Raw genomic sequence first — 17,052 nt, 5'->3', positions numbered from 1 at the left:
GTGCTGTCTCGGTGACAAAGAGATCATTATCTATAAAGCAGACCAAACAAATACTCTCTCAACAAAACACGACCAATGGGAAAGATGTTCTAACTCTGGTGCTTCAATCATTTTGCATGAAGAGCCACATATCACTTACTTCCTGCCCCATAAGAATTCTGTTTGCGAATTATGACCAAGGACATCCAGGTCCTTTTCAACAATAGCACTTCCCAATCTCTCACCATTTAATAAATATAGGTGTACATGATGATATTTGTTGTTCACATCTGAATTATTTTTATACCTTGTGAACAGCTATTGCCCAAACGCTGATCCTGCTGCCACCCATCAAGCCTTCAGTCCAGAGAAAAACAGTATTCTTCTCGTATCTCCATTACCAATGTTTAATCCATATGGTATATATTCCTCCCCGACATACCAATGGATTCTCACATTCCCCACTCACCTGTATTCAGTCAGGTCAAGCGTCTTCTCAAAACTCAACTATGTCCACTCCCATTGGTTCTCAATTGTCGATGGCACAATGCACAATCTCCACAAAAAGGTTTATCGACGACCATTTCCCTTTCCTGAATCTAGGCCGCTTCTACCAAATCATATCATTATTTTCCAAGTGTCTAGTATTTACGTTCCTTATAAAAGGTTCCAGTGATTTTTTTTTCGCCAAGCTATTTAATTTTATGTTTTCCCTCTCCGTCCTGTTTTAAATATTTATGTTTCCAATAGCTGTTTTCCAGTCTGCAGGATCCTTTCCAGAATCTAACCAGCTTTGAAGAATAATCAATATTTTTTTTCACTAGCTCTGTTTTCATCTCCTCAATACTCTGGGATGTAACTCATCAGATGCAGCAACTTATGAAACTTCAGTTCAATTAGATTTCCAAAAGTATAACCTGCATTAATTGTAATTTCCTGCATTTCCTCATTTTCATCAGTCCCCCTTCTCTCTAGTATATCTGGAAGTTGGTTTCTGTACCTTCCCCTGTGGAGATGGAACCAATGCATTCCTCTCAGCAGGCGGTGGCTTCTGTCATCTCGTTATACATCGGAGGACTACACTTCAGAGATGGTGGATACATTACCACTCCTGCCTGGAAAGTTCCAGAATTAAAACAAATAAATTCATAGTGAAAGTCAGCATAGTCCTGTCCCTGGTGTAAGGCTACAGGTTATACTGAAGGAAGGACACAGCTCAGTGAGCAGCTCATTTTTGAAACAAGCTGGTTTCACACTTTACACCTGAATGGGTCCAGCTTAGACAAATGTTCCTGGAAATCCCAGGAAGGAAAGTGCAGTGCTTTGCTCCTCCTTGTTTCCAGAGCTTCCCTTCTGTGTAGTCTTCGCTCCATTTGTTTACCATGGACCCAGACACGCTGTAAATGCAGTGTCGAGAGTGCGATCACCGGACCCTCGGGTCTCCCTGAATGAACTCAGCAGCTGACAAAACAAACATGAGAACACCATCCACAGAAACTCCACTGACTTACTAATGACAGCAGCAAGTCAATGCCCCACACACATGGTGCACCCATTCAGTGTTGAAAATGCCTCCCTCTCCTTAGTTTTTCTTCCTGGCTGAGAAAGCGTTGCATCTCTGTAAAGCCCCATAGTAACAGTTCCTCTCTCCAAAGAAGCAGCTGTCTCTGTAACATTTCCTTCTTCTGTATCTCAGCAACTGTCAGGGCACACCAGTATTGCAAATGGAATAGATCATCACACTCAGAGAAGAGAGACAGAGGGAACATAACTCACTTTAATCAGGGACATACCTAAATGGACGTGATATTCGGGAATATGGGAAAGGCAGGAATGCTAGAATAACTTGTCATTCTATTTTCCTTCCAGTCCATCATCAGCAATCCTTTTGTTTTCTTTTCCTTTGTCTCTCTTTCTCTCTCTCTCTCTCTCTCTCTCTCTCTCTCTCGACACTGGAGAATTTTATTTCAGATCTCCGTTATCCACACTTTCTTCTTTATTTCACCTTTAATGTTGTTGTTTCATGATATGTCAGCATCACTGGTAAAGGCAGCATGTGTTGTCCATCCAAATTGCCCTTGACTGTGAGGCCATTTGTCAAGACAACATGGAGCCAACTATTTTATTGTGGAACTGAAATCGCCCTTAGTCCAGACCGGGCAATAATGTTAAGTTTCTTTACCAAAGGCTATCAGTGAAATATTAAAAGAAATCCTGATTGTTTATTTTTTTCCATCAGTGAAATTTCATTCCAATTTTTGTCATTCGACTTTAAGTTCAGTCATCGACTGTGGTAGGATTTCAAACAAAGCCTTTAGAATCATCACCTTTGCCTCTGAATTACACGTGCAGTGACATTATGAATCTGATACAGAGTACCTATTGTGAAGTACCTGTAGTGACGGCAACAAGTTTGTGGTCAAAATATTTGTCACTGGCAGAGAGGTCAGAATACAACGGGAGCCATAAATTCTGAAGTTAACAAAGGGCTAGATGATGTTTAATTCAGCACCAGCATTGAGGCAGAGATCGAGACGAGGGATATTATCGAGTTGAGTGTGGGCTGATTCGATGACAGAAAAGAATATCGAGACATAAAGCAGTTCAGGGCAAAAGTCAGGTTGAGGTTGTGAACAGTCATGTTCCTTCTGAGATGTTTATTGGTGAAGAGTCTGAAATTAATTTAAAGGAAGTGGAGTTTGTGACTGAAACTGAATAAAATACTCTACGTCTTTGCGAAATATAAATAACAGAAGTAGCAATGATTTTCATCATAGTTTATAGAATTGACAGGGATAGACTTACCAGGAACACCAATAATAGCGAGGATGGGGTAGTAACCAGCTTGAATAATCCTCAGTCCGGCTTCGATCCGCAACTCTAACGATGGCCAATCCTGAGAAAGCCCGTAAAGACCCAAAGATAAACTCCTGTTCATTGTAGTAACATTCCAATCTAATATTCTCAGATTCGGATCCATTGCTGGAACATTTCAGTCTATTGTTCTGATTCACTTCCTCTCCCTCTCTCTGGAGCTGCTATCCCTATCGTGTTGAGGATCACGCTGCCCCTAATACTACGGGACAACAGGTTCAAAGAAGCCCCTTAATTATGTAAGAGGGATACTCTCCAGTGACACAGTTAGGGTCCATGGAGATTGATATCAATCATAGTCACTGAACAAACAGCTCCAGTTAACTCATTTCACTGCATCCTGTATAGATCACACTAATACTTAGTCTGGGTGGGATATTGACATCGCTGACTATTGGGTGAATGGCACCTCTCCAATTGTAAAGTTCGAGGTGACGGAGAGAGATGATGCTTTCTCTTCACAAGCTCTATGATTCTACTGTGTTTTGGCAGGGCAGGAATTACTGGGTTCCCGAGACCGTCTGTGACTGATAACCAGGCCTGCTGCATGCTTTCGTTTTATTTATTTGTGTTTAACTTTGACATTTATCTTACCATCATTTAACGGTTTTGGTGGGGTTAGGCTTTTTTGAGAGGCTCCTACAGTGCCATAGACGGCGTAGATACACTCCATTCCTTGTGGTCCTTGAAGCTGCAGCCTGGTCTTGTGGTGTGATGGCCAAGCTCTCGTCGAAGCAGGAATCTTAGTTTTACCTTTTGCCCGTTATTGGTAGGGTCTCAGTAGGGCTGGAAGGCAGGAAATCTCTCCCGGCTGCTGCTCTCTCTCTCTGAGATTTCTCTCAGAATTGTCTTTTGATGTTCTTTCCTCCTGGATTGGAGAACTGCATGTGAGACATTCTGTTTCCTGAATTTGTATTGTGAAAAGTGGGTGTTTATTGGATGCTGCCATTTTGGAGTAGTTACGTATAGTAGTTAAATAATCTATTATTCTGTTATGTTTTCCAATAGAATTAAGTTATTACAAGTTGCTCTTGCTTTTGTTGTATTTTATCGACGGTGTTTGAACATATTGTATTTTGCTGAATATCGAATATTTCGACCAAACGAATTGCATCTGAAACAGAGCACCTCATACTTCTCTTTAAAATAAGAAAACTTTCGGGTTGACACCAAATTCATCATATATTTTCAGGTACGTCTGCTCATGTGCATCGCAAGAAGGACAGATATTCATGTTTTAATTGGTTAATTACTTAATGGACAACATGTTTCAGAAATACGGGGTTTAACAGCGGACTGCGCCGAGCTGGAGGAGTGAAAGCTCGATAAGGAATTATACCGGATACTCAATCCACTTCACAGATCCAGCCCAGACAGGTATAAGCCTAGATGAGATATCTGCTCAGCACGGAGCACTGTGCAGACCAGGCTCAGTTCAACACAGCAATCTGTTCAGGATGGAGCACTGTGCAGACGAGGCCCAGTACAACCCAGCAATCTCTCCAGCATGGAATACTGCGTAAGTCTCACCAGGCCACTGGCTATCTGTCCAACATGGGGATCAGCACAGACACACCGGGGCATTGATTCAGTAACCCAGATGAAACGGTCTGTCCAGCATTGGGTGATATGCAGCTCACACTCGTGTCTTGCTTTATAAACAGGTTTCTGTTCAGTATGGATAGTTGTACAGTGACAGGCAGTGAATTGGTCTGTAAACCGGGAGCCGTTACCCTCCCAACATGTAGAGCTGTGCACACCACCCCAGTCCATTGTTCAGTAACACTGTGTTAGATCACTGACCAGCGTGGGGAAACTTGCAGCCTATACTGGAAGTGAAAGGATATGCAGCTCCCATCCATTTACAGCTCCATATCTCCATTTTGCCATGACAACGGGTGCTGTGGGTATGAAAATCACTGCCAGAGAGAGATGGTGGGGAAATCAGTTTAAATAACAACAAACAAAATAATTTTGGGAAAAAGAGAGACGGAGATTGAGAGAATATTTCATTGAGGATCACACGTTTCAGCATGCTGATATGAAGTTATTTCGACAGTACCCTGCAACATGAGCCAGTATTCCCAGGATTGATGGGTAAACCGGATATTGGTGTGAATTTAGATGATGGAAAGTTTTGAATGAGCATTTGTTCTGCTGTACTCTGTACTTTCAGTTCTCTGTAACTGAAAGTGGGCACAGCAGTGTCTATGACTCATTGGGCTGAATATAACAATAATTTATCTTTGTGTCATTTTCACTGAGTGTGACAGATGGGTTGTCTGCACGAGGCTGAGCTAGTTTCCTGGTACTATCATATCGAACTCACCTCATTAACTACCCAGCCAACCCATGGTGTCCCTGTCATTCAATGCCAGCCCGATCCCATCCATCGTGGCTGGAGTTCCTCACCACCGCCCAGATGCCCCGATAGTCCGTGATCCCTGGCACTGGTGCCATCGTTAAAAGCTAATGGGCACACGATTGAGCTCTCTCCGTTTGAAGCTGCCCTGCACAGTTTACAGTGAGCATGGCAGATATGGGTCAATTACACTGCGGTTTGTTGACAGGGGCATGGAGGTCCTGGTGGAAGTGCTCGTACAGAGGGGGACCATTTTCTTCCCAGAGGGAGCCACACCACAAGACCCACCAAGCATGGCCTGAGCTCACCAACCAGCTCAGTGCAGTATCTGCGGTCTAAAGAAATGTCCAGCAGTACAGGTCAAACTTCAATAACCTTCCCCACTCTGTCAGGATAAGGGTTACTGCATTCTCCCTGCTCCCTCACACTTACTGTATATCGGTTATAGCACCAACACCCGAACACGATTCATGGTCCACAACTCTCACTACTGCATGCAAAGCCTTCTCTCTCTCTCTCTCTCACTCTCTCTCTCTCTCTCTCTCTCTCTCTCTCGCCTTTGTAATACTCCCATGTGTTGATAGAATATTCTGAAGAATGCTGATTTTGGAATGTTCAAGTCAGTGTTCCAAATAATTCCCATTTTCAGAAAAATGTCAATGTCCGATGTAACACAGTAGGGGAAGACACAAAGTTGTACAGTTTTCAAATCGCATTCAATTCAAATCCACCACGAGGCCATTCAGCCCTTCAAATGTATTCTAGCATTTGAGAAGATTGTGGCTGATCTGATGATTTTCTCAGTTCCATGTTACATTGACTTTCAGTCATTCAACCCCCTGAGTTCCTGTCAATGAGCAGACAACACTCAGGCACTTTTACCCCGGTTTTCTTCACGCACCTGCTCGAGGGCATTTCCCAAGGTGACGCAATCCCCCAACAATATATTCCATCAGCTTTCTCCATCTATGTAATGGTAAGCACATTTTACACAGACCAATCAAAAGTCTACACTCATTTTACGGTTATCAATATCCAATCACAATTAGTAATTCTGGTTATTTCATTTGTCTCACCTTATCGTATTCAGCCAAAGACGGCTTTGAAATACTTGTCTCATCATAAAATTCAATTTCAGCAGAGAACGTTTGTACCCTCAGTCGTTACTTTGACCTGTATCTGAATTGTACCTTTTTCCTTGTTATGAAAGTTTCTCTTGCCGTTTGCCTGTGACTTTTTCTGTCTGTAGCAGTCACACGGTCTCCCACTCAGTTGGCTGGACAGCTGGTTTGCGATGAAGATGGAGGCCGACAGCCCCGGTTCAATTCACCACACTGACAGAGGTTACCAGGATGGGGACGCTGTCTCACCCTTAACCCATCACCCGAGGTGTGGTGACCCTCAGCCTAAACTACCACAAGTGATCTCTCTCTAATGACAGAGCAGCCCTATGGTCCTTTGGAAATCTGTTCTATCACTGTTAGCATTTTAAAATGTTTTCTAGATTACCATTTCGTTTTGCCAGATGTTCTGAAGCAGTGTCATTTTGTACCACTGTCAACATTTCCCCATGCTACACATCCCTGTCCATTCCTTGATAATCCTTGACTCTGTTGTTACTTATGCACCTTCTGTCTATGCCTCAAAAATATTCAATATCTCTGCCTCCAATGATCTGCAGGGTAGAGAGTTCCAAAAACTCATAGCACTGAGGAAACAACAAAAAAAAAAGCCTCACCTGAGGTGTGAGGTTATTTTCTGTCTACTTCCCTGAGATTGGATATAATTACATTGGAAGCAGTTCAGAGATGTTTCACTTCATGTATCCCAGGGATGAAGGCTTTATATTATGGTTACTCATAGAAAGAGAGGTGATCTTACTGAAACATACAAGACCTTCAACAGAGTGTATTAGTTAGATTCTCACAGGGTATTTGTATAGTCCAAACTTCTTGATATTGTTATAGAACGTCAACCGTGTGGAGGCAGGGCATTCTGCCCATCAAATCCACACTGAACCAACGAACAGCATCTCAGCCACACCTGCCCCCCATCCTATCCATGTAAGCCTGCATTTCGGATGACTAACTCACATAACATACACATCCCTGGGCACTATGGGCAAATTAGCATGGCCAATCCACTCTAGGCAGCACATTTTTGGACTGTGGAAGGAAAGTGGAACACTGGGAGAAAACCCACACAGACACGGGGAGAATGTTCAAACTCCACATACAGGACCCCCGAGGTTGGAATTGACCCCAGCTCCTTGGTGATGTGACAAAGAAATCGGCTTGACTTGTTCTTATCACTGAACTGACCCAGTCTAAGACTTTTATCATCGGCCATATCACCAACCTGGTCACATTTAAAATGTGATGTGAGTAGTGAAGGAGTGGGACTAGAAAAGTAAACAGTGACACCCTCCAACCTCAGTCGGAACCGGAGTGAGGAGAAATTCACAAAGTGGGAATTTATTCACGTAGGAATTCTCCTTCCCAGAAGTATGGGATGGCTGAAGCTTAATATTATATCGAGTCTGGCTTCATCTGATTTTCCATAGAAAGTTGAATCAGGGATAATGGTGCTTGGAGAGAAAAGTGCAGCTGGGACCACAATGAGATGAGCCACGACCTTATTAACTGCTGGAGTTGTGTCAAAGGGCCGAATGTCCCACTCGTGTCCCTCAGCCTTATGTTCTGGTGTTCCATTCAGCCCTTAGGACCTGCTACACAGGGGCAGATCGAGGCCACCCCGATGGTTAGATGTAGTTTGGGAAATGTAATTGGAAAATCCAGGCTGAGCCAGGAATTGACCCGCACCCCAATCCTTCTTTTCAGGCTTCCCATCTCTGTAACTTCTGCTCCAGATGTGGGTCATGTTACAGACCCAGATTCGCTGTGAATACAGCCCTCTACCAGTGTTAGCTCAAAGAAATCCTCTGCTCTCCCTGAATGCAACATTGTACAACACCATTTTCAGGAAAATAACCAGTTACTTTCCAAAAGAATAACATAAGAACGAAAGAAATAGTAACAGGAGCACGCTATTCGGCCCATCAAACCTGCACTGTCATTTAATAAGAACATGGATGATCTACTTCAGGGCTCAACTCCACTTTCCTGCTAATCTTTTGTATCCCTCAAATCGCTAATCTATCAAAACCCAATCCAGCAAGTCTGTAAATACATTCAGTGACGCAGTCTCCACAACCTCTGGGTTAGAGAATTCCAGGCATTCACTACCTTCTGAAAGAAGACGTTTCTTTGCATCTCTGTTTGAAATCGACATCCCTTATTCTGTATCTACAACCCTGAGTTCGACTCTCTGCCCTGGAGTTGATCCACATTCTCGAAAGCTACCTTGTCAAGCCCCCTCTGCATCTTGTCCATTTCAGTAATATCATCCACATTCATTTCAACTACAATGAATAAACGCCTCACATTTTAGATATACTCAATAATACAACCCTTTTATTCCAGGAACCCACCTCATGAACCAACCTAGTTACTTGCTGCATCGGCATGCTCACGTTATGTTTCAAACACAAAAACAATCCCATCCCTTTGCACTGTTCCTTTTGTGGGTGTCCTCTCCATTAAGTAACAGCCTGCCTTTTGGCTGTCAGTGTCATCCTCGGATATATATTGCACTCAGCTCCGGCTTTCAGTATAGATTGTAACTAAATCTTGCATTGGACTGATATTTGTGATACTCCAGCAGATATATTTCATCAGGAAGATCCATTAACCTTGACAGTCCGATTTCTATGTGTTAATCAACCGTCATCCCATGCTAATATACTAGCTGTCAAATTATGAGCTTCTGTCTTGTGTAACAGGTTTTACTTCGTGAAACCTTAAGAAAAATCTCGAGAAAGCCTCGTGTCTACCAGATCCCCTTGATCATGTCCGTTTGTTACATTCTCAGGGATCTCCAGAAAAAACGTTGCATGATTTAACAGGCAAAATATAGATCGCCTTTCACAAAACCATGTTGACTTTGCGTGAAGCTTTTCTAAATGCCCTGCAATTCCTTCCTTAATAATAGAATCTAGCAGATACCCAACAATAATGTTGAGGCTAAATAGTTACTGCTTTCAGTCTCGCTGTTTTATTGAAAACAGGCGTTACATTGAAGGGTCTCCAGTTTCACTGGAACATTCCTGCAATCCAAAGAGTTATGAAATAATTCTCACAGTAACACCGGTCACTCTGTAACCGCCGCTTTTAAAACCAACTGTGAATTACTGCTGACCTGCGTACCCTTACTCTTATCTGTTTATTAAAAAGCCTTGTCCCTTTTGTTAGAGTCAGTTCAAGAACTTCCCTCCTATTACTATTTTGATTATATCATTGAAATACTTACAGTGCCTTCTAATGTGAGGAATGATATAACATTCTGGTGTAAATTATCTGTCTGTTCCCTCTAGGCATACCCTCCAAACGTCCTCAATATATTTTCCTGACTTCATTTCTACCAAAGGGCATACATTCATCTTGACCTTTCTTTATATACACAGAAAAGCTTGCGCTGCTTGCTTTTATATTTCTTGCTTGTTTTCTTACATCACATCTTTTCTACCCCTTTTCGTTGCTTTCTTGATTCATACAGTCATATCGCGAACAAACAGATCCTTGGGTCCAACTTGTCCATGCTGACCAGGTTTTCCAAACTAAACTAGTCTCATCTGCTGGCATTTGGCCCATATGCTTATGAACGTTTCCCATTCATATGTTTGTCCAAATGTCTTTGAAATGTTGTAGCTGTACTTGCTTCTTCCTCTGGCAGCTCATTCCAAAAGCAAATTGTCCTCTGTGTGAACGTTGTCCATTTGTCCCTTTTAAATTTCCTCCTTTTAACCTTAAAGCTACGTCATCTATGTTTGGACTCTCCTATCCTCTCAAAAATACCTTGGCTATTCACCCTATCCATGCCTCCCATGATATTAAAACTTCTAGAATGTCACCCCTCAACACTCCATCTGATTCTAGCTTCAAGAGCAAGCATTTAAAGATAAGCACTGCAAATTTGTAACAGTATTAAAAATGACAGGTAAACAACACTCAGCCCAAACTTCATAATGTGATTTGTTTTTCTCTATGTTACAATACTAAGGCAGCTTGCAATTCTTACTAGTGCTAATAAGACGTCAAGGAAACAAATTCCTTTGTCTAAAGGGGGTGATGATCTCTACCGGGAAAACATATCTTTGGCCAGTTCTGTGTTAAAAAAAAAAAAGAATTCTTATACCATGGGGTCAACATGCACCTTTAGCAGTGAGATGAAGGCTGGGTGTACTTTGTGGATATGGGATCACAATGTGAATTCAGTGCAAAGGGAGAATGGTGTTTTCAATAAGGTTTACTCCAAGAATGAAACTTTCCGGAGTGAGCTGTGAATGGGAGGTCTAAAACAGCATGAATGAAGAGGCCGAGCCACACTGAGACCAGAGGCAAGGTAGCAGCACAAAACGCAGATTGATGCTAGTGCAGGGAAGGTAGACTGGATCAAAGAACTTCAGGTGAAGTGGGGAGGGACCATAATGTGAGAGAATGTGCTCTATAATTTGAGATGGAGAACCTGGAATCAGGAAGTGAAGAGGAACAGGGAAGAGGATGGAACCGCAATGGCAGAGGTTTCTGGGAGGAATTCAGGAAGCACAGCTGAAAGTCATGCCCAGCATCTGCTTATGATCCCTGAAATAAACATCCTAAATCTGGCCCGACACTAATGCTCATCATAGTATCCTTGTCAACCATGGGTGGTACATCTTCTAATTGAGTCCTTCTTTTTGAACATAAACAACAATTTCTGAGCGTTATTGGATATCTGCTTGAATGTCTGCCCAGGTATAACCACTGACCTTCCTCTGGCTCTACTTCCACATCCCGCTTCAGATCAGATCTGAGACAGAAAGCCTCAATTTAGATCTCTGGTTCTTTTCAATCATTCAGTGGGGACTTCTGCATATAGCTGTACACATGATCAGCGGAGGCTGACTCCATTCTCCCAGTTTCTCCGTCTCTGTTGTTTCTGTTTGTTGACACCACATTCCAGTGAATTGCTTGTGACGTGACCTCCTTTTCCTTCAAATCAGAAATCCAGGGCCTTCAGCTGTGACTATTCCATCTCCCACGCATCTGCCCTCACTCCGTCCCCTCCTTCCCAGAACAATGATAGATCTCTCCTCGTCCTCACTTCTACTGTACTAGAATCCACATTCACAGAATCATCTTCCGCCACTTCCACCATCTCCAATGGGACAGCACCATCAAAAATATCTTTCCCTCACGACCACTGACAGCATTTCATAGGGACCATTTCTTCTGTGATACCCTCCATCATCCCAAACAATTCCCAAATCCCCCATGACACCTTCCCATGCAATTACAGAAGCTGCAACACTTGCCCATTCACCTTTCCCTCCTCACTGTCCAAGACTCCAAACATACCTTCCTGGTGAAGTAGCATTTCACTTTTACTCTTTCAATCCGATCTCCTGTCATTGCTGCTCACAATGTTGTCTCCTTTACACTGGGGAGACCAAACAGAGACTGGTTCAAGTACCACTTCCACTCTGTCTGTTGGAATAACCCTGAACCTCTCATTGCTTCTCATTTCAATAACCGACATTGCGCTCATCCTAACATTTGGGTCCTGAGCTGCTGCAATGTTCCAGTGAAACATTACCCTAACTTTACACTTTGATGTGTCACAACCTGCAGGAGTTAATACACAATTCCAAATTCACAGCCTGACTCCATTATGGCTATTCTTCATTTTTCATATATTCGACTTCCTGGCCTCCCAATGATCTCGTCTGTGTCTTTTTTATCCGGCACTCAATAGAGACAACCCATTCCTGCCATTCACAATTTAATTTATAGAATTTATATCTGTTTCTCTCTCACCACATGCTAAATTGTGCGTAGTGTTTGGTGAAGGGGTAATTGTAGGCGAATGGATCTGGGTGGGTTGCTCTTTGAAGGGTCGTTGTGGACTTGTTGGGCCAAATGGCTTGTTTCCACACTGTAAGTAATCTGTATCTAAATAATCTAAGGTGTTGTTCGAAGTACTTGAAACAATCCCCATAAATACCATTGGAAAAATCAAACCCAGGTTCTTCCAGGAGAGATATCAGAGAGAGGGGGGATCAGCATGGACTTCTTCTTTGGCCTGATAGCTTCACAACTGGCTGCCTGCTTTCAGTAAACAGCCAGTCTGTGAAAAATCAGGCCAAACAAATCAAAGCAGAGGGTCTGCGCTGGGAGAACTGGCCACTTCCCATTCATAAAAACAGAAGGACTAGGAACAGGAGTAGGCCAACTGGTCCTTCTAACCTGCTCAGCCATTCTGTAACATCAAGGCTGATCTACTCGTGGACTCATATCCACTTACCCGCGCTCTCACCATATCCGTAATTTACTTCATTGTTCAAAACATATCTATCTCAGCTTGAAACACATTTACTGAAGTAGCGTTAACTACTTCACTGGGCAGGGAATTCCTTGGAATTACAACCCTCTGGGTGAAAAGGTTCTTTCTCAAATCAATCCTAAATCTGCTCCCTCTAATATTGAGGTTATTCCATCTTGTCCTAGCTTCACCTGCCAGTGGAACCATCCTCTCTACTTTTTTCTTACCTCTTCCCTTCATAATATTTTATATGTTTCTATAAGATCCTCCCCTCATTCTTCTAAATTTCAACGAATATAATGCTGATCTACTCTGTCTGTCCTCATAAGACAACTCCCTCAACTCCAGATTCACCAAAGTGAATCTCCTCTGCACCACCTCCACTGCCAGTACATCGCATTGCAAGTAAGGAGGCCAAAACTGCTCACAATAGTCCAGGTATGACCTCACCAGCACCCTGTACAGCTGCAACATAACCTCCCCGCTTTTAAATTCAACCCGTTTCGCAATGAAGAACAAAATACCATTCACCTTCCTAATTACTTGATGTACCTGCCGATCAACCTTCTGTGATTCATGCACACGGACACCCAGGTCCCTCTGCACAGCAGCATGCTGCATCTTTTTACAATTCAAGTAATAATCCTTTTTACTGGTACTCCAAACAAAAATAGATACTTCATTTTTATTAACATTGTATTCCATCTGCCAGACCTTTACCCATTCATGCAATGTAACTATTTTCCTCTGCAAAGTTTCACAGTATTCTGCACACTTTGCTCTGCCACTCATCTTCGTGCCATCTGCAAACTTTGACAAACTACGCATGCTCCCAACTCCAAATCATCTCCATAAATTGTGATTAATTGCAACCCCAACACTGATCCCTGAGGCATACCACTCAGCACTGATTGCCGGCCAGGATAGCACTCATTTGTACCCACACTTTGCTTCCCGTTAGTCACCCAATCTTTTATCAATGTAAATACTTCAGCTGTAACGCCATCCAGTTTTATCTTATGCAGCAGCCTACTATGTGGCACACTGTCAAAGCCTTTTTGAAACCTAGATACACCACATCCACTGCGGACTCGTTGACTATCTTGCTCGTAATGTCTTCGTAGACTTCCAAAAGACTTGTTAAGCATGATCTGCACTTCATGCCTCCTTGCTGCATCTGTACAATGGGCCGTTTTCTATCAAAATGCCTTGCTATTTCTTCCTTGATAATACAGTCAAGGCATCTTCCCCACTACTCAGATTAAGTTAACTGGATTATAATTCCCCAACTTTTATCCACCTACCTTTTTTAAACAGTGGCATCCCATTTGCTGTTTTTCAATCTGCTGGGACTGCCGCAGAGTTCAGCAATTTTTTGAAAATTACCACAAGTGCACTTGTTATTTCTCCCGCTATCGTTTTAGTACCCTGGGATACATTCCATCAGGGCCACGGGATTCGTCTACCCTTAGCTCCATTAACTTGCCCAACGCTACTTCCTCTGTAATAATGATTGTTCACAAGTCCTCACCTATCTCATCTCTTTGGTAAAAACAAGGACTGCAGATGCTGGAAACCAGATTCTAGAATAGAGTGGTGCTGGTAAAGCACAACAATTCAGAGCATTCCTGATGAAAGGCTTTTGCTCGAAACGTCGATGTTTCTGCTCCTCAGATGTTGCCTGAACTGCTGTGCTTTACCAACACCAATCTAATCTAGAATCTTCATCGCTTCGTCGATCACAGGCATGTTATTAGTGTCGTTCACTATGAAGACTGATACAAAATATCTGTTCAATGCCTCAGTCATTTCATCATATCCTTCTTATTCTCTCACGGACCAACATTTAAGTTAGCCACTCATTTTCATTTTATATATTTAGGGAATCATCTGCTATCTGTCTTCATATACTGTGCTCGTTTTTTCTTCTCTCGTGTGCTATCCTACTTTTCTTTATAGCTCTTTTCGTGGCTTTCTGTTGGCCTTTAATCTTTTCCCAATCTTCTAGGTTCCTGCTGTTCTTGGCCACTTTGCATTCCATCTCTTTCAATTTGATAACCTTGCGTATTTGCCCACCCACGACAGATTTCCCCTTTTCTTAGAGGCTTTCCTTTTCACTGAATATGCTTTTGCTTAGGACTTTGAAAAACTACTTTGAAAATCCTCCACTGCTCGTCAACTCTCACCATAAAGTATTTGTTTCCAGTCGACTTTTGCCAAGTCCTCCCTCCATTCTGTTGTAGTCTCCTTCGTTTAAGCACAGGACCCTGGTATTGAATTTTATCTTCACTCTCCATCTGTGTTTTAAATTCAACCATACTGTGATCATTCCTTCCAAGTTGATTCCTAAGAATGAGGTAATTAATTATTCCTGTCTCATTACACAGGACCCGATCTAGCATAGCTTACTCCTCATTGTACGTGTTTTAATTTTAGACTTCAAAGTATTCCCAAGTAGTCAAACCCAGACTCTTCGGATTCGCTGCTTTTAAGACTGCTATGAAAGAAAAACAAGGACAGCATAACCATGTTAAAGGAGTAGCATTGTCACAACACTACACTTGGGACGTCATCAAAAATGTTTCTGAAAATTCAAATTCACTGCATATTCGCCATAATTTATTTCGCAGTCGGATTCTTAAATATGATTCGCCATTAATAATTTGATATTGACTTGATCCACGTTCATTACTTTCAAATTAACATAATTCTCAAAGTTCCCTGGCAAAGCATTCTTTCTCATAGATTCTTGTATTGTCCTGACTGCTTCTTTGATGCTAAGCAGACTGTAATACCCTGCTGTCTCCCTGCCTCCTTTAGAAATACTGGGGTTATATTTCCTGCTCTCAAATCTGTCAATTCAATCATCTGGAATTTGGAAGACGGCAAGCAAAGTATCCATTATTCCCATGGCCACCTCCTTTAGGAATCAGAGATATAGATTAACATTCCATGGGAATTTATCAGATTTCAATACAAATAATATCTCCAAAACTGCTGATTTAGTGATTTGATTGCATTTCCTTTCTTTTTCAGTAGACCTAGAATTGTTTGGAAGCATTTTTTAAAAACCCTATCAGGAAGGCAGAACTGAAGTAGATGCTTCATAGTCTGCCATTTTCCTGTTCTCCATTCGTTAGTTTTGGACTGTAAGGAAGCTACAATTATCTTCTCCAACATTTCACCTTGGTATATTGTACATTGAGAAGATTTTGCATTTCATGCTTGTTAATGTACTGTTCCAAAACCCATTACTTCCTGTCTTAAGCTGTTCAATGATTGACCTTCCACAGCCATACAACCACAGACCAGTTAACCCGTCACCCACAGGAGGGAATCTGTTGGAATCTATTGCGTACAAGAGCAGGCAGGCCATATTACAGCTGTATAGGACTTTGGTTCGGTCACATTCGGAATACTGCGGGCATTTTTCTGTTCTCTACAATAAATTCTCGTATCCACACATTCGCTTTGCAACATTTGATCTTGATTTCATTTTCCTTTCAAGTATCAACAGACGCTTTTCGCCAGCATTTACAATTAACAAAGAAAATCACAGCGCAGGAACAGGCCATTCAGCCCTCCAAGCCTGTGTCGATCCAGATCCTCTATCTAAATCTGTCGCCTATTTTCTAAGGATCTGTATACCTCTGCTTCCTCATATTAAATGATGCTATCGTCACCGCCTCTACTACCTCAGCTGGCAATGCATTCCAGCCACCCACCACCCTCTGCACAAAGACCTTTTCGAATATATCTCCAATAAACTTTGACTACTTGGGAATACTTTGAAGTCTAAAATTAAAACACGTACAATGAGGAGTAAGCTATGCTAGATCCGGTCCTGTGTAATGAGACAGGAATAATTAATGACCTCATTCTTAGGAATCTAGCTAGTACACCATGGACCCCTGCGACTTCACCTTCTCGATCAGTCCATCTCATTAAACGCCTGACTGAAGTCCATGTTTATGACATCTACAGCCCTTTCTCCACTATCAATTTTGTCATTCTTCAAAGAATTGTATTATGTTTGCTAAGATGTGACCTTCTCTGCACAAATCATGGAAGGTCTTGTGTGGAGTCCGACTTGTTTTACCCTGGAGTAACACTGGTTTTATTTCCAAAGCAGGACTTTATAAATTGCCACAATGATTGTCTGCGTACAAATTGAATGTTGTTTTGAACAATATACAATCTATCCACAAATATAAATCTGCAAACACAAATTCCCCCCTCAGATTTATAGGTGTGTCTGTGCGAGAGATGCGGAATGTGTGTGTGTGTTTGGCGGGGGGTGGGGGGGGTGGCGTGCGAGTGAGAGAGCGAGGATGTGTATGTTTGTTTCCACGTGTGTGAGCGAAAGAGGGTGTGTGTATGCGTATGTTTAAGGATGAGAGTGAGAGCCTGTGCTCACG

Source organism: Chiloscyllium plagiosum, unplaced genomic scaffold (assembly GCF_037043375.1).
Source record: "Chiloscyllium plagiosum isolate Xiang-an unplaced genomic scaffold, Cpla_swu_hap1 HiC_scaffold_49, whole genome shotgun sequence".
NCBI classification, from domain to species: domain Eukaryota; kingdom Metazoa; phylum Chordata; class Chondrichthyes; order Orectolobiformes; family Hemiscylliidae; genus Chiloscyllium; species Chiloscyllium plagiosum.
The sequence above is the reverse complement of the archived record's forward strand: the minus strand, read 5'-3'. Positions refer to the sequence as shown.